The sequence below is a fragment of the Notamacropus eugenii genome, chromosome 1 (assembly GCF_028372415.1).
Source record: "Notamacropus eugenii isolate mMacEug1 chromosome 1, mMacEug1.pri_v2, whole genome shotgun sequence".
NCBI classification, from domain to species: domain Eukaryota; kingdom Metazoa; phylum Chordata; class Mammalia; order Diprotodontia; family Macropodidae; genus Notamacropus; species Notamacropus eugenii.
Window position 1 is genome coordinate 323,831,378 of NC_092872.1, and position 19,043 is coordinate 323,850,420.

The following is a 19,043-nucleotide window of genomic DNA, read 5'->3' on the forward strand; positions in this document are numbered from 1 at the left end:
CTGATCTATACCCTTTTTTTTGTATTTAAATTTATTTATTTAAGTTTTCAACATTCATTTCCACAAAATTTTGGGTTCCAAACTTTCTCCCCATTTCTCCCCTCTCCCCACCCCAAAACGCCAAGCATTCTAATTACCCCTATCACCAATCTACCCTCCCTTCTAACATCCCTCCCTTCCCTTATCCCCATCTTCTCTTTTGTCCTGTAGGGCAAGATAACTTTCTATACCCCATTACCTGTATTTCTTATTTCCTAGTTGTATGCAAGAACAATACTCAACAGTTGTTCCTAAAACTTTGAGTTCCAACTTCTCCCCATCCCTCCCTCCCCACCCATCCTCTTTGGGAAGGCAAGCAATTAAATATAGGCCATATCTGTGTAGTTTTGCAAATGACTTCCATAATAGTCGTGTTGTGTAAGACTAACTATATTTCCCTCCATCCTATCCTGCCCCCTATTTCTTCAGTTCTCTCTTTTGATTGTGTCCCTCCCCAAGAGTGTTGACTTCAAATTGCTCCCTGCTCCCACTGCCCTCCCTTCTATCATCCCCCCTACCCTGCTTATCCCCTTCTCCCCCACTTTCCTGTATTGTAAGATAGGTTTTCATACCAAAATGAATATGTATTTTATTCCTTCCTTTAGTCGAATGTAATGAGAGCAAGCTTCATGTTTTTTCTCTCACCTCCCCTCTTTTTCCCTCCACTGAAAAGTCTTTTACTTGCTTCTTTTATAGAGATAATTTACCCCATTCCATTTCACCCTTTCTCCTCCCAATATTTTTCTCTCTCACCGCTTAATTTCATTTTTTTAAGATATGATCCCAACCTATTCAATTCACTCTGTGCTCTCTGTCTCTATGTGTGTGTATGCATGTGTGTGTGTGTATATGTGTGTGTGTGTAATCCCACCAACTACCTAGATACTGAAAAAAGTTTCAAGAGTTACAAATACTTTCTTTCCATGTAGGAATGTAAACAATTCAACTTTAGTAAGTCCCTTATGATTTCTCTTTGCTGTTTACCTTTTCATGCTTCTCTTCATTCTTGTGTTTGAAAGTCAAATTTTATTTTCAGCTCTGGTCTTTTCATCAGGAATACTTGAAAGTCCTCTATTTCATTGAAAGACCATTTTTTCCGCTGAAATATTATACTCAGTTTTGCTGGGTAGGTGATTCTTGGTTTTAGTCCTATTTGGATGGTCTCTACTCTTAAGGAGTTTACATTCTAATGAGGAAGACAACATGCAAAAAAATATGTACAAAACAAGCTATATGCAAGATAAACTGGAAATAGTTAACAGAGGCTCTAGAAGAAGGATTGGGGAAGGAATTTTAGTTGGGACTTAAAGCCAAGGATTTCAGTAGTCAGACAAGAGGAGGGAGTGTATGCAAGACATGGAGGACAGGCAGAGAAAATGCCCAGAGAGCAAAAGTGTTTTGCTTCTGACTGCCTCCTCCCCCAATATGCCCTCTCTTCTAAATAACACCACCCTCTTTCTTTTATCCCCTTCCCCTCCTACTTTCCTGTAGGGGAAGATAGATTTCTATATCCAGTTGAGTGTATATGCTATTACCTCTTTGAGATAATTCTAATGAGAGGTTCATTCATTCCCTCTCACCTCTCCACTCTTTCCCTCCACTGTAAAAGCTTTTGCTTGTTTTTTTTATGTGAGACAATTTACCCCAGTCTATCTCTCCCTTTCCCTTTCTCTTAGTACATTTCTCTCTCACACCCCTTAATTCTATTTTTTTAGATATCATTCCTGTGCCCTCTCTATATATATACTCCTTCTAACTATCCTAATAATGAGAAAGTTCTTATGAGTTACAAGTATCTTCTCATGTAGGAATGTAAACAGTTTAACCTTATTAAATCCCTTATAATTTTCCTTTCCCTGTTTACCTTTTTATACTTCTCTTAAATCTTGTATTTGAAAGTCAAATTTTCTATTCAGCTCTGGTCTTTTCAACAAGAATACCTGGAAGTCCTCTATTTCACTGAATGTCCATTGTTACCCCTGAAGGATTATACTCAGTTTTGCTGGGTAGGTGATTCTTGGTTGTGATCATTTGTCCTCTGAAATATCATAATCCAAGCCCTCCAATCCTTTAATGTAGAAGCTGCTAAATCTTGTGTTATCCTGACTGTGGCTTCATGATACTTGAATTATCTCTTTCTGACTGCTTACAATATTTTTCCTTGATCTGAGAACTCTGAAACTTGATTATAATATTCTTCAGATCTCTTGTTCAGGAGGTGATCAGTGGATTCTTTCAATTCCTATTTTACCCTCTGATTTTAGAATATCAGGGCAGATTTCCTTGATAATTTCTTGAAAGATGATAATTAGGGTCAGGTAGTCCAATAATATTTAAATTATCTCTCCTGGATCTACTTTCCAAGTCAGTTGTTTTACAATGAGATATTTCACATTGTCTTCTATTTTTTCATTTTTTAAATTTTGTTTTATTGTTTCTTGATTTTCATTAGGAAGCCATTAGCCCTTTGCTCTATTCTAATTTTTAAGGAATTATTTTCTCCAGTGAACTTTTGTAACTCTTTTTCCATTTGACTATTTCTGCTTTTTAAAGTACTCTTCTTCTTGTTGGTTTTTTGTATTTCTTTTACAATTTGGCCTAGTCTATTTTTAAGGTGTATTTTCTTCAGTATTTTTTGTGTCTCCTTTACCAAGCTGTTGAATCTTTTTTTCATGATTTTCTTGCATCACTCTCATTTCTCTTCCCAATTTTCCCTCTACCTCTCACACTTCATTTTCAAAATCTTGAGCTCTTCAGTGTTCTGAGACCAATTCATATTTTTCTTGGAGCTTTGTTATCTTCTTCTGAGTGTGTGTTTTGATCTTCCATATCACCACAGTAACTTTCTATGGTCAGAATTTTTTTGGTTTGCTCATTTTCCCAGTCTATGACTTGATTTTCAAATCTTTGTTAAAGTAGGTCTCTGCTTCCAGTGTAGAGGGCACACTATCCCAAACTTGAGGGGTTTTATGCAACTGCTTTCAGAAATACTTCTAGGGACTTGGAAATTTTCACTTCTTCCAAAGTCATGCACTCTAAGGAGAGGTGATTGCTACTCTCCTGGCCTGTGTTCTGGTATGGGAGTGACCACAAGCACTATTTTCTGCCCTGAAATTGTGAGGAGGGTTTATCCCGCATTGTGGCCACAAGCTCTGATGTATTAGTGCTCCTCCTTGCCCTGGGACTGCCTCCAGGACTGTAACCCATATCCAAGTACGGACAAAGCAACAGAGTCCTGCCTCAGTGTTAGCAAAGAAATCCTTATGATCTTCTGATTATTTGTTTGACCCCCTGTCTGTGGGGTCTGTGGGCTGAGAGCTCTGGAAGCAATTAGTGCCACTACTGATTCAGTGCCTCCCAAGGCCTGGTCCTGGTTTGCTGGGATCAGGGTTGTGCTGGCATGCCCTGTGCTAGACTGCCCTCTACTCTTAGTCATTGAAACAGATGTTTTGTATTGACTTTCTAAGTTGTCTTTGGTGTCTGTGAGCTGAGAGGTCTAGAAACAACCACTGCTGCCACTGATTCAGTCACCCAGGGACTTCCTCCTGGATTGTTGGGGCTCCGTTCTGCATTGGCATGGCTGATACTAGACTGTGCTCCTCCCTTACCCTGGTGCAACAGACCTTTCCTGCTGCCTTTCTAAGTTGTCTTAGATCGGAAAATTGTTTCATTATGTCTTTTTGTGGGCTCTGATGCTCTCAGATTTGTTTAGAGTCATTATTTAAAGATATTTGGTTGGATTTGGTGGAGAGTTCAGGAGAGTCTCTGCCTTTATTCTGCCGTCTTGGCTCCACCTCGCATTAATTTTTTATTAATTTATTTATTTTTGGTTTTCAACATTCACTTTCACAAGATTTTGAGTTCCAAATTTTCTCCCCTTCTCTCTCCTCTGTCCACCTTAACAAATCATGCATTTCAATTACCCCTTTCCCCAATCTGCCTTCCCTTCTATCACAGCCTTCCCTTCTCTCATTCCCTGCCCTTCTATTTTCTTTCAAGGCAAGATAGATTTCTATACCTCATTGCTGGTATGACTTATTTCCAGGTGCAGGTAAAAACAATTTTTAAAATTTTTTTTAATTTAATTAGTTTGTTTTCAGTTTTCAACAATCTATTCCATAAGTCTTAAATTTTCTCCCCCTCCCTTTCTCCTCTCTCCTTAAGATGGTTTGCAATCTTACATGGGTTTTACACATGCATGCTCATTAAACACATTATCACAACAGTCAGGTTGCATAGAAGAATTAAAATAAATGGTAGAAACCATGAGAAAAACCAAAACAAAACAAAACATAACAAAACAGAAAATAGTTTGCTTCAGTCTGTATTCTAGTTCCATAGTTCTTTCTCTGCATGTGGATGGTATTTTGCCTCAAGAGTCCTTTGGGAATGTTTTAGGTCTTTGCATTGCTATGAAGGGCTTAGTCTATCAGAAACAGTCTTCACACACTTGGCTGTTACGGTGTATAATGTTCTGGTTCTGCTTATTTCACTCAACATCAGTTCATATAAGTCTTTTCAGATTTTTCTGAAGTCTGACTGTTCGTTGTTTTTTTTGGCACTATAGTATTCCATTACATTCATTTACCACAACTTGTTCAGCCATTCCCCAATTGATGGGCATTCCCTCGATTTTCAGTTCTTGGTCACCACAAAAAGAGCTGCTATAAATATTTTATACATGTGGGACCTTTTCCCATTTTTATGATCTCTTTGAAATACAGCCCTAGAAGTGATGTTTCTGGGTATGCACATTTTTATAGCCCTTTGGGCATAGTTCTAAATTGCTCTCCAGAATGATTGGATCAGCTCACAGCTCCACCAGCAATGAATTAGTGTTCCAACTCTCCCACATCTTCTCCAACATTAATAATCTTTCTGTGTAAAAACAATTTTTAACATTTGTTTTAAAACTTTGAGTTCCAACTTCTCTCCCTTCCTCCCTCTCCACCCATCCCCACTGAGAAGGCAAACAATCCCATATAGGTTATACATGTGTAGTCATGCAAAACAGTTCCATAACAGCCATGTTGTGAAAGATTAACTATATTTCCTTCCATCCTATCCTGGCCCCCATTTATTCTATTCTCTCTTTTGCCTTTGTCCCTCCTCAAAAGTGTTTCTAATTACCCCCTCCTCCTATTTGCCCTCCTTTCTATCTTTCCCCCACTACCCATTTATCCCCTTCCCCCCAATTTACTGTAGTGTAAGACAGATTTTCATACCAAATTGAGAGTGCATGTTATTCCCTCCTTAAGCCAAAAGTGATGAAAGTAAGCTTCACTTTTCCCTCTCACCTTCCCTCTTTACCCCTCCATTGAAAAAGCTTTTTCTTGACTCTTTCATGTGAGAGATAATTTAACACATTCTATTTCTCCCTTTCTCCTTCTCCCAATATGTTCCTCTCTCATCCCTTAATTTTATTAAATTAATTTGCCTCAAGAGTCCTTTGGGAATGTTTTAGGTCTTTGCATTGCTGTGAAGGGCTTAGTCTATCAGAAACAGTCTTCACACACTGTGGCTGTTATGGTATATAATGTTCTCCTGGTTCTGCTCATTTCACTCAGCATCAGTTCATGTAAGTCTGACTGTATTGACTTTGGTCACAGTTGTCTTTGGTGTCTGTGAGCTGAGAGGTCTAGAAACAACCACTGCTGCCACTGATTCTGTATCCTTCATATCCAACTTACCCTGTGCCCCCTGTCTATATGAATATAATCCCTCCAACTACCCTAATACTGAGGAAAGTCTCAAGAGTTACAAATATATTATCTTTTCATGTAGGAATGTAAACACTTCAACGTTAGCAAGTTCCTTAGAATTTTTCTCTTTCCTGCTTACCTTTTCATGCTTCTCTTGATTCTTGTGTTTGAAAGTCAGATTTTCTATTCAGCTCTGGTCTTTTCATCAAGAATGCTTGAAAGTTCTCTATTTCATTGAATTACCATATTTTCCCCTAAAGTATTATACTCAATTTTGCTGGGTAGGTGATTCTTAGTTTTAATCCTAGTTCCTTTGACCTCTGGATTATTATATTTCAAGCCCTCCAGTCCCTTTATGCAGAAGCTGCTAGATCTTGTTGTATACTGATTGTGTTTCCATACTACTCAAATTGTTTCTTTTTGGCTGCTTGCAATATTCTTTTCTTGACCTAGGAGCTCTGGAACTCAGCTACAATATTCCTAGGAGTTTTCCTTTGGGGATCTCTTTCAGTAGACAATCAGTGGATACCTTCAATATCTATTTTACCCTCTGGTTCTAGAATATCAGGGCAGTATTTCTTGATAATTTCATGAAATATAATGTTAGGCTCTTTTTTTGAACATGACTTTCAAGTATTCCAATAATTTTCAAATTGTATCTCCTTGGTCTATTTCCAGGTCAGTTGTTTTTCTAAAGAGATATTTCACTCAGGTCTTCCTGATTCCTGGACTGGTGCTCAGTTCTCTGCACCACCTACCTGACCTTACTTGAACTAGCCTTTTTAAAAAAAATTATTATCTTTCATTTCAGAGGATATGCATGTCATTTTCTCATATTACAACAAAAGCAGTTTATCCTCGCTTAAGTCCTCTTTTATCATTGTTTGTTCATGTTTATCTTTTTTGTGCTTCTCTAAATCATGTCTAAAATTCAAATCTGGAATACAACTCTGGTCAGTAATGTTCATAAGTTCACTATTTCATTACATGTTCCTTTTTACCACCTGTAAGATTTACTCACTAATTCTGGATAAATTACTCTTGCTTACTTTAGGTTAAGTTATTCTTAAGTTACTCTAAGTAAGTCCTTTGCCTTCTTGAATATCACATTCCAAGTTCTCCTTTCCTTTATAGTAGTTGCTAGTAAATCCATGGCTCCTTATTACTTGACTTCTTCCATCTTTATATTTACAGCATTATTTTTCTTTGATCTGGGAATTCTGGGTTCCAGCTATCATGTTCCAAGAAGTTTTCATTTTGGAGTTTCTTTCAGGAAGTAACCAATAAATTCTTTCTATTTTCACTTTACTTTCTAGTTCTAAGAGATCAAGGCAGTTTCCTTTTAAGACTACCTACAGTATATCTAGACTGATTTTTAGTCATGACTTTCAGATAGTCCAATGATTCTCAAATTTTTTCTCTTCAAGAAATTTTCCAGGTCATTTGTTTTTGCTATGAGAGATTTTTAATTTTCTTCTATTTTTTTCTCAGTATTTTAAGGCATTCTTCTCTTCATTGGTTTTTTGGGATCGCTTTTGCCTTTTATTGGTTAGTCTATTTTTTAAGATGCTATTTCCTTCAACATTTTTTGGGTCGCCTTTAGCAACCAGGGACTCATTTTTATGATTTTATTATATCACTCTCATTTCTCTTCCCAATTTTTGTTGTACTTCTCTTACTTGATTTTCAAAATCCTTTTTGAGCTCTCCCATGGCCTGATACAAATTCATAACTTCTTTTGGAGGTTTTGAATGTAGGAGCTTTGAGTTTGTTGTCTTCTGTTCATATATTTTGGTCTTCCTTGTCACAAAAGTAAGATTCTAAAATCTGATTCTTTTTCTGATTTTTGCTCATTTCCCCAGCCATTTACTTGACTTTTGAGCTCTTTGTCAAGGTAGTTCTAAGTTTCCAGTGGGAGTGGGGAGTGGGGATTCTACTGTCAGCCACTTGATTCTTCCACAATCTGTGGGCCTAGAGCTCCTGAAATAGTCACTGCCTCCGGCCCTGCTGCTGTTGTAGCTGCTTCAGACTCCTCCAACCCCTCCCCCACCCTGGGGCTGAGGCCAGACCACTGAACTCTCCTACACAGGTCCAACAGGTTTTTTCCACTGACCTTCCAATTTGTCCTCAGTGTTTTGGAGTTGTAAGTCTAGAAACCACCACAGGTGCCAGAGATTCAGTCCCCCTGAGGCCTGCTCAGGCATGTCCCACACTGGACTGTGTTTTGCTCCCAGCATGGCATAATAGACACTTCCCCTCAACCTTCCAGGCTGTCTTAAGCTGGAGATTTGCTTCACTCCATCGTTCTGTGGGTTCTGCAGTTGCACAATTTGTTTAGAATAATCTTTTACAGGTATTTGGCTAGGCTTAGGGGGAGAGCTCTAGAAGTCCCTGCTTCTACTCCACCATTTTGATTCTGCCCCTCAACCTTAACTTTTTAAAATAAGATTTTGAGTTTCAAGTATTTTCTCCTTCCTGCCCATTCCCCTTCCCAAGGCAGCAAGCAGTCTGATATAGGTTATATATGTACAGTCATGTAAACATTTCCACAATAGTCATGTTGTAAAAGAAGAAACAGAACAAAATGGAAAAGCCATGAAAAACAAAAAACAAAAAAAAAAAGTGGAAATAGTATGCTTCAATCTGCATTCAGACTCCATAGCTCTTTCTCTGGATGTGAGTAATATTTTCTGTCATGAGTCTTTTGGGATTGTCTTGGATCATTGTATTTCTGAGAAGAGCTAAGTCAGTCATAGTTGCTCATGGCACAATGTTGCTGTTTCTGTGTACAATGTTCTCCTGGTTCAGTTCACTTCACTCAATATCAGTTCATGTAAATCTTTTCATGAAATCCACCTGTTCATCATTTCCTATAGTACAATAGTGAAGAATGGAATCTCTTGAACAAGTAGAGGGTTAGACTTGGTAAAGAGTAAGACTACTTCATCATGTAAGAAATGGGTGAAGGAGGAGAAAGTGACAGAAGGCACCTGAGGGAAACATGAGGAGGAACAGGGAAGAACAGAAAGTTCATGGCAAATGGTCTCAATGTTTTCTGTAAAATATGGGGCAAAGTTCTCAGCTGAGAAAGTAGGGGAGATGGAATCATGAGAGGTTTGAGGAGGGATGAAAAGATTTTGAAGAGAGTTTTGTAGAGAGTTGATAATGTAGGCTTGGAAGGATTGTCTAGCAGCATTGAGGGCACAGTTTGAGGTTGTGTGACATAAATGTGTAGTGGACGCAGTCAGAATTGATTACATGATTTTCTCCACCTTTATTTAGTTAAATGTATGTAGGAGCAAAGGTGATGAATGATGGGAGTGATCCAAGGCTGACTCTTGGCTGAGCATAATCAGTGATATTATATGTGTTCTACAGAATCAAGAGAGGAGGACAGTGTAGAGTTGAATTAGTTCACCAATCAAGATGAAGAAAAGAGAAGATAGTGACTAATGCCAGGGAGATGACCTGGGAGAGAATTGAGGAGCAAAAGGACTGGAGATCAGAGTATAAATGAAGAGTAGAGTTTTATAAGGGAAGGCAGAGGGAGAAGTTAAATGTTAATAGATTATGACTAGATAAGGGGATTTCAGAATTCTTGAACATGGAGATGGTGCATGAGTGTGGTTGATGGCAAGATCAAGATGTGACCATCTTTGTGTGTAGCTAAGTTGCTCAGCTCGGGTATGCTGAGGGAATCTGAGGGAGAATCAATATATGTGCTAAAGTCCCCTAGTATGAAGGCAGGAGTTGTAGAAGAAAGAAAAATTGTAAGCTAGGTATCAAATTCATTGAGGAAAGAAGAAAAGTGACCTGGTGGTCTGTAGACAACAACAACTAGGATTTTAATTGGGTAATAGATATGAATAGCATGAATCTCAAGGGAAGAGAAGTTACTAAGAGATGAAGGAAGGGGGAGAAGTTGGAAGTAGTGATAGAGGCAAGGAATATTGCCTTTCCCCCATCTTAACTAGTGAATCTAAGAGAATGAGTATAGCCAGTGCTGGAAAAGGTAGCCAAAAGAGGTGATGTCATCAGGGAGAAGCCAGATTTCAATAAGAGGTAGTAGATGTAAGGAGTGAGAAAGGAAAAGAAGTAGGATGAAGGGAAGTTTGTCACCTATGGAATTCCAGAGGGCTGAATGGAAGGACTGAGTGGAGTTGGGATGAAATTTAGGGGTAGGAAGAAGGAGGGGTATATTAAGGGATATAGATTAAGGATTGGATGATGATCAACAGGAGTTCAGATGGGATGTGAAGGGTATGACAATATGCATTATTAAATAGAGGGCACCATTAAGTAAAGAACTACCCTCAAAGGATAAGTACAGTAGGCCTGAAGTCAAAGAGAGGGTCACTTTTTTGCAAGGAAGGTTCTCCACATCCCAGTTGGAAGATTGAGCAGTAAGTAAGAGGTAGAATATGCCAGGTACTGGGACAGATAGAAGTGGTTGCTTTGGGGCAGATGGCCCTATACAGCCTTTCCTTAGGGAACATAAGCCAGGAAGATCTGGATTTAAGCTCTAGCTCTTACATGTACTGGTCATGTGACCTTGCACAAATTACTTGACTTTTCAGTACTACTACAAACAGCTCCCTAAGACAAGGTGCAAATCTGCATTGATTGATAAAGTTTTCTCTTCTGAGAATCTCTTATATCAATAATACCACAGATTCTCATCTCCTACCCATATTGTGCTTTAAGGTTTCATTTGCATTAATATACAGCAATTAGATCAGCTACTCTCCAGTCACTGGACATATAGCTTATTTCCAATGTTTACTATTATTTTAAAAAGCAACTACAAGTATTTTTTGTACTGATAGTACCTTTATTTTTCCTTCCTCATGTCCTCATTAGCATAAAATCCTAACAACTGAATGACTTAGTCGAAGTGTTGGTTTTCCCAGCCAGGAGACCAGACAGAAGCATTTTAGGAGATGGGAGCCACATGTGACAGGGGAGCCTAAGTACTTTTGATTAGTAGCAAAAATGTCACTCTAACTTCATTTTTACCCAAGAGAAAGGGAAACCTTGGATTCAGTTTAGTTCTACCTTTTGGCAAATTTTTAAAAAATTATTAAGAAGTCAAAGCCATTAGATTCTTTGTTTCATTCCCCACCACATGCCCTTAACCAGGAGAAAGCCTGGAATTTTTGGACCAGAGCTCACACACTGGGTCTCACACACCATTCTCTGGATACTAACCCAAACACTGTTCCTCCTTTCTGATGCTCTTTGTTTACAAATAAGGCAATACACAGACCGACAGCAGTTAGTTTGATTGGATTTAATTAGCTGACAAAAGAAATTCAAGCTGCTGAAACAGAAATTAGAAAAGTAACTCTGCAGAAAAAAAAAAAAATAAGTTTTGTGATCCACTTGCCCTACTCCAGCAGAAAGGAAGAAAAAGTGACGATGATAACTTCACAGCCTGGTGCCTATTCTTCCAATAGAAAATCTGCACCCCTGCCCTTAACTATTGAAAGTAAAGATAGCTGTAGAGTCTAGGGATGAGGCAACACCCATTTCCTAGTCCAAAATCTAGTCCAAATCTCCTGCTCCAGGGTCCATTCCATTTCTTTGTTCACAAAAAAATATGAATACCACCACTAACTCTGCCGTCAAGAGAGCTATTCCTTCTGTTGTTTCAGTATTTGGTTTAAAAAAAAATCCCAGTGTGGATTGTCTCGCCACTTACACTCCTATAGCCTACGTCGGAGCTAATAAGAGTCTCATTTGGGACAAGAAAAGGAATAAGATTAGACTGCCTCTCCCAGAAACCCATACAGCCATGCTCATTGCCCACAGAACTCCCTAACCACAGGAGTCTCTCTCAAAATCCATTTACATAAACAGCCATCAAAAAAGCACAAATATTCAAATTTATAAACAAAGTTAATAAAATTAATACACAAAACCACAAATTTACAATTTGCTTTTTTAAAATGTGTGTGTTAACTTTAACGAAGCTTGCCTCCATATCCCCCTGAACTTTTTTTTTTGCTATTTTCTACATATTTTTCTAGATTTCCCAGTATTATTATTAGTGTAGCAAACACTGCAAAATTTCCTCTTCCCAGTGAAGTAAGCTGGGAGGAATGCTGTATTTTCCCTGCCTGTTAACACTCCACCTCATGTTCTTTTCCAGACCCAGCTATCCAGTGATGGTATGGGAAGGGAGTGGCTTTTTTTTTCCACCAGTCTCATGATCTTGAGAAGTTAGAGGGGGGAGGAAGAAGAAACAAAAGTAATAGGTCCAGAAGTGGGAGCATCTGAGAATAAAATTGTTATATACAACATGGCCAGGGTGAGGTGAGAGACTTGCAGAGCTGTGGCAGAGTTCCATATTGGGCATTTGGGTTGCATCAGTTACAAATAAGTCCTAGGGTGTGTATCTGGGAGCCCTAGGGGTAGGAGTGGTGGAAAAGGACAGGGGAGGGACAAATAACCAGGACCTCCCCATCAGCTTGCTTAGCTGATGCAGCTGTTGCAGTGTCCAGGGTTGGACTCTGGGGAGCTTACTTCTGAGTGAATCATGAATTGACTTGGAGAGAGTAGAGCACTTGTAGATATTGTGATTGGTTCTATCTAGCCAATTGGTTAGAAGGAGCCTTTCTCAATTGGCTACACATCTGGAATTGTTGGGATTTTCAAAAATATCTGAGTTCGCTGGTTCTTATTGGTTTCATTTGCACAGAATTCAGTGAGATATCATACTGAAAAGGGAGAGGATTCTCCTTATGTCTCCCAAGTCCTTACTTAGCCTCTGGGTTTAATCTTTTCCATTTTAGGTAGATGGAATGGAGTCTCTGCAACCTTATGAGTTTGAAGTATCTGGAGGGTACCTCAGGGCTCTGATATTTTACACTGGATTTTTCAGCCAGTCATGCACAGATGCCCTAAGGAGCTAGATGTATGCCAGCGAAGGCTGAGACAAGGACTTATCTGGCATCAGTGCTGCCTTTGGATGTAAACTTGGTGGAACCAATGTTATGTACAAACTGAAATAAATTTTGAACCTACTCCCCCAGAGATTGAGGTGATAGAGGAGAAAGTATGTCTCCTGCAGATGTTAGGGGGGAGGGGAGAAAGTATATTTGTTCTTGCTATACTTTAAAGTAAATACAGTGTTTGTAAAATCTAATCAATTTTAAAGTTCAATTTCATTTTATTTTCAGTTCTGAATTCTCTTCTACCCCCCCCAAATCCCACTGAAACAGCCAAAAATAAAATACCCCAAAATTCTTTATTAATACATACATTGAATTTCAAGGAAAACAAATTCCTGTGTTAGCCATTTCAAAAAAAATTACATATAGTTCAATTTGAGCTCTGACTCCATCATCACCTCTGGACTCAAAGACAGTTAGGTAGTAAGGTATATATAGTATTGGACCTAGAGTCAGGAAGACCTGAGTTCAAATACTGCCTCAGATACTTACTCACTGTAAGTAGGTCTCTATTTGCCTCAGTTTTCTCAACAGTAAAATGGGGGTAATAATAGCACCTCAGAGTGGTTGTTAGGAGCAAATGAGATAATATTTATAAAACACAACACAGTGCCTGGCACATAGTAAATATTATATATAAATACTAGCTATTACTACCCCTCTATCTAGATGGGAATAACTCTTTCATCAGGAGTCTTCTGGAATTGTGGTTGATCATTGTGTTTATCAGGGTTCCTATACCTTTCAAAGTTGTTTTTCTATACAGTGTTATTAATGTAGAAAATGTTCTCCTAGTTCTGCTCACTGTATTCTGCATCAAATCATACAAGTGTTGATTTTTGACTTGTGTGGTTTCTCTGAAACCATCCTCTTTATGATTTCTTACAACACAATAGTAATTCTATCACATACATATACCATAACTTATTCAACTATTCTCAAAGTGTTGGGTACCCTGTCTCTCAGTTTCCGATTTGGGGTCACCATGAGAAAAACTGTCATAAATATTTTTGGTCATATGGGTCCTTTATCTCTTTTTTGATCTCTTTGGAATATAGATCTAGTAACGTATCTCTGAGTCAAAGGGGATATTTAATTTTAAAAAGTTAAAAAGTGGTTAGTGTCCCAGTTTTCCCAGATTCCCTCCAACATCCAGCATTTCCTTTTTTTGTCATGTTAGTCATTCTGATAAGTGTGAGGTGGTGTCTGAGAGTTGTTTTAATTTGCATTCCTTTGATCAGTAGTGATTTAGAGTACTTTTTCATATGACTATGGATAGCTTTTATTTCTTTGTCTGAAAATTGTTCATAATCTTTGACCATCAATTTGAAATAATTCTCTATATATCTGATAAATGGGTCCTTTATCAAAGATAGTTGTAAAATTTTCCCCTAGTTTTCTGATTTCCTTACAATTTTGGTTACATTGGTTTTGTTTGTGCAAAACTTTTTAAATTTAATATAATCTAAATTATTCATTTTATAATTTGCAATGCTCTCTGTATCTCCTTTGGTTCTAAATTCTTCCCTTACCCATAAATCTGACAGATAAACTATTCCATGCTCTCTTAACATGTAAATCATGTACCCATTTTGACCTTGTATATGGTGTGAGATGTTGGTCTTTACCTGATTTCTACCCAATTGTTTTCCAGTTTTCCCAGTAGTTTTTGTCAAATGAGTTTTTGGTCCATAAGTCTGGATCTTTGGGTTTATCATATGCTAGATTACTATAGTAATTTATTGTAATGTAATTTGTACTTCATCAATTCCACTGATCCACCACTCCATTTCTTAGTACCATATTGTTTCGATAATTTTTAGTTGATTCTCTAGGATTTTCTAAGCATAACATCATATCATCTGCAGTTTTGTTTCTTCATTATCTATCCTAATTTCTTTAATTTCTTTTTCTTCTCTTCTTGCTAAAGTTAACATTTCTAGAACAATATTAAATAATAGAGGTGATAATGGGCATTCTTGCTTCACCCCTGATTGTGTTGGGAAAGCTTCTAGCTTATCCCCATTACAGATAATACTTGCTGATGGTTTTAGATAAATATTATCTACCATTTTAACATAAGCTCCATTTATCCTTATGCTCTCTAGTGTTTTTAATAGGAATAGATACTGTATTTTGTCAAAGGTATTTTCTGCATCTGTTGAGATAATCATATGATTTCTGTTGGGTTTGTTATTGATATGATCAATTATGCTGATAGTTTTCCTAATATTGAACCATCCCTGTATTCCTGGTATAAATCCCACCTGGTCATATACTTGTGATATATTGCTATAATCTCTTTGCTAGTATTGTATTTAAAATTTTTGCATCAATATTCATTAGGGAAATTGGTCTATCACTTTCTTTCACTGTTTGGGCTCTTCCTGTTTGAGATATCAGCACCATTTTTCATAAAAGGAATTTGTTAGGACTACTTTTTCACCTATTTTTCCACTTTATATATTATTGGGATTAATTGGGTTTTTTTAATGTTTGGTAGAATTCACTTGTGAACCAATCTGGTCCTGAGGATATTTTCCTAGGAAGTTCATTGATTGCTTGTTCAATTTCTTTTTCTAAGATTAGGTTAAGTATTGTATTTCTTCTTTTGTTTGTCTGAAGAATTTATATTTTGTAGATATTCATCCATTTCATTTAGACTATCAAATTTTTTTGGTGTATAATTGGGCAAAATAGCATCTAACAATTGTTTTGGTTTACTCTTCCTGGGTGGTGAATTCACTCCTTTCATTTTTGACACTAGTAATTTGATTTTCTTCTTTCCTTTCTTAAAATCTAAACAACCAGTGGTTTCTCTGTTTTATTAGTTGTTTCATAAACCCAGTTTCCAGTTTTATTTATTAGTTCAATGGCTTTCTTACTTTCAGTTTTATTATTCTCTCCTTTGATTTTCAGGATTCCCAATTTGATATTTAATTGGGAATTTTTAGTTTGTTCTTTTTCAAGTTTATTAGTTGCATGCTCAATCATTGATCTGCTTTTTCTCTCTTTTATTGGTGTAAGCAATTAGAGATACACATTTTCCCCTAAGTATATTATGAAAATACTATCAGCTTTCTTGGATTTAGCAACTGATTGACTAAGAAATGAATTCCTACTTCAGTCAGCAAGCAGTTCAGCATCTGCTAGACTACCAAGGAAGGAAACTAGAGAAAGAATCTCTCTAGTCTCCCTCTTCCACTTTTAGATAACTCTAATTGTAGAAGTTTTTCTAACCTCAAGCCTCAATTGACTTTTTGCAACTTTCGTCCATTGCTCCTGGTACTGCCCTCTAGTGTCAAACAGAAATTAAATCAACAGGTATTTATTAAGTACCTATTATGTGTTAGGCATTGTTCTGAAAGTTGGGGGGAAAAAAATCAAACAGAAAAAATTGTCCCTGATCTCAAGGAAATCTCAGTCTAATGGGGAAAACAGTATACAAACAACTAGGTGCAAATAAGGTATATATAAGATAAATTGGAGACAACAAATTAAATATGTCATCCACATAACAATCTTTAAATTCTTGAAGCCAATTGTCATGAGCTCTGAGTCTTCCCTTTTCCCAGTTAAATGTTTAATGTTCCTTCAGATGATCCTATATGACACGAACTTAGACCCTTAATCATCCTGATTGCCCTCCTCTGGATATTCTGTAGCTTATCAATGTCCTACTTAAACTGTAGTTCACTTTCTCAGTCTCCTTTGCTGGATCTTTAACCAAAGTACCCTCTCTATAGGTATCCCTAAGAGTTCTGTAGATCCTCTTCTCCCTCTATACTATTTCACTTGGTGATCTCATTAGCTAGCAATGGACTTAATTACCATCTCTGTGTTGATTCTCAAGACTACCTATCCTGCCTCAGTTTCTTTGCTGATCTCCCATTTGGCATCTCCAACTTGATATCCAGTAGATATCTTAAACTAAACATATCCAAAATGGAACTTATTGTCTTTCCCCCTGATCTCTCCCCACTTTCCGTTACTGTAGAGGGCAACACCACTCTCTCAGTCCCTTAGACTCATATCCTAGGAATTATTCTCAATTGTCGATTTCATCTCTTCAACATCTCTCAAACATGCCCCATTGTCTCCTCTGGCAATAGCCATCGCTCAAGGGCAAGCCCTTATTACCTCACACCTGGACTACTGCAATAGTCTGCTGGAAGGTGTACCTGCTTTAAGCCTCTCCCCATTCCAATGGGACCCCAAAATTCCAATCCACAACAAAAGCAAACTGAGGCAAATCTCCAAGCATGAACAATCAATTTATTAGGGATATCAGTAGTCCCTAATCAATTGGATCCAAGACTTTCTGTAGTCAAGGATCCCTTCCACCCAAGGGTTGCAGATATTTATAGGGAATGAGAGAGTAATAAAATTAGAATGAGGCAGTACAAATCTTCAGTTGATCAATAACAAACAGGGAAAATCCCCATGATTGGTCAATGGAAATGCCCATCAATCAGAATTTAATCATCAGGCTTCCTGTACGTCATCAATTCTGAGTATTTAAACAGTGATTAGACTGTTGCCTATACTCTGGGATTTTCTACAAGCATGTTACAGATATTAGGTGCAAAAAAACCCCAAACAAAACTAGAAGGGGAAACTGTGGTTTTCTGGAAGATAGCTCTTCAGAACACATTCATAAGAATGGGGTAGGTGAGGGGAGGTAGTACAAAAAATATCTGTCTCTATCCCTGATATAGATTAATACAGGCCTAAATAATGACCTATAAATCTATATAGTATAAATCTATCAATTAAAAGTAACATAATCATCAATAGTTTGCTTTGTACATATTTTGTATGTTGTCTCTCCCATTAGATTATAAACTCCTTGAGGGCAAGAACTGTCTTTTGCCTCTTTTTGTATTCTCAGCACTTAGTATAATGCCTGATACATAGTAAGTATATAACAAATATTTATTTGATAGCTTGATTGACCAGTTGGTACCCAGAACTGAACATAGTACTCCAGATGATATATGACAAGGGCATAGTACAGTAGCACTATCACCTTCCAAATTCTGCAAATTGCAATAGCTTTTGTGGCTGCTGCAACAGTGCTTACTCATACTGAGTCAATACACAATCCACTAAAATTTCCAGATCTTTTTCAAAATAACTGCTATTTCTCTGCCTTTCCCCTCTTATTCTTGTAAATTAGATTTAATTTTTTAATTTGCTATCCCTCTCAATTTTGTAACATCTATAAATTTGATGAGCATCTATGCATTTATCCAAGTCATTGATAAAAATGATAGAGCATAAGAATTTATGGGCAACCGTCACCTCTCTGACAGGGGAGAGATCTTCACTTCATTCTCTCCAGAAGAATAAAGAAAATTCTAAGTCAGCATTTCCTATTTGTTATTGACCATCCTGAAAAAGTTGGTCTGCCAACATAAAATGAAAGTGAACTGAGTTAACATATTAAGACATTACAGAGAAAAAGCTCAGACTTTTAGAGACTGCTCAATGAAAACTGATGAAGTTTGTAATTGAGCAAGTGAAGGGATCTCTCCTGATACAGGAAGGGAATGACAGGCCATTGACAGGAACTCACCATATTTTCTCCAACCCAGAGGTTTTGCTGCATCCTGCTAAGATCAAAGACACTGAGACTCAAGGATGAAAGTGGAAGTGTGGAAAATCTGATAAATCCCTGGAGCAATGGCAAGTGAGGTTATAGTTTAACAAAGTCAATGCTGAGATTCACTCTGCATCTCAGTTTGGGGAATTTTTGGCTTGGGGAACTCTGAGAACTTATTGTTACAGTCACCTAATTTATCAGATCAAGATTTATCAGACATGTAACTGATATGCGGTGTTATTTGCACCTAGCCTCATAGAAAGTAATTTGAGAGGCCACCTCCCTGATAGGTGGGCAGAGGGCAATGAGACCCTCTCCTGGAGGGAGCTTTGTCTGTTGCTCCTGAAAATATGGGGTTGATAAGAAAGCAATTAATGACCAATAATTCATTGGGATAAAATTATAAAATTATAGCATGCTAGTTTTACTACTGCAAACTGTTTTTCAAATTATGGATTGGGCAGACACTTCTGTTTTCTGAATGTACCTGCCACTACTAATCCATATCAGATTATCCTCAGTCTCAGGCTTCGATCCCAGTGTATTAATGGTCCACTGTGTTTCTCTTTCTCTTCTCTTTGCAAAATCCCTAACTGAAAGTTAGTTCCATGCCTTGCTGTGTTCCATCACTTGACAGACCCCCCAGTGGGACACTGGACATCACACTGGTCCCAGTATGTCTGCAGTGCCGATCTGAGGCTGATGAAGTGGCCCTTTCCTACTGTGATTTGCAGAAGTCTAAGA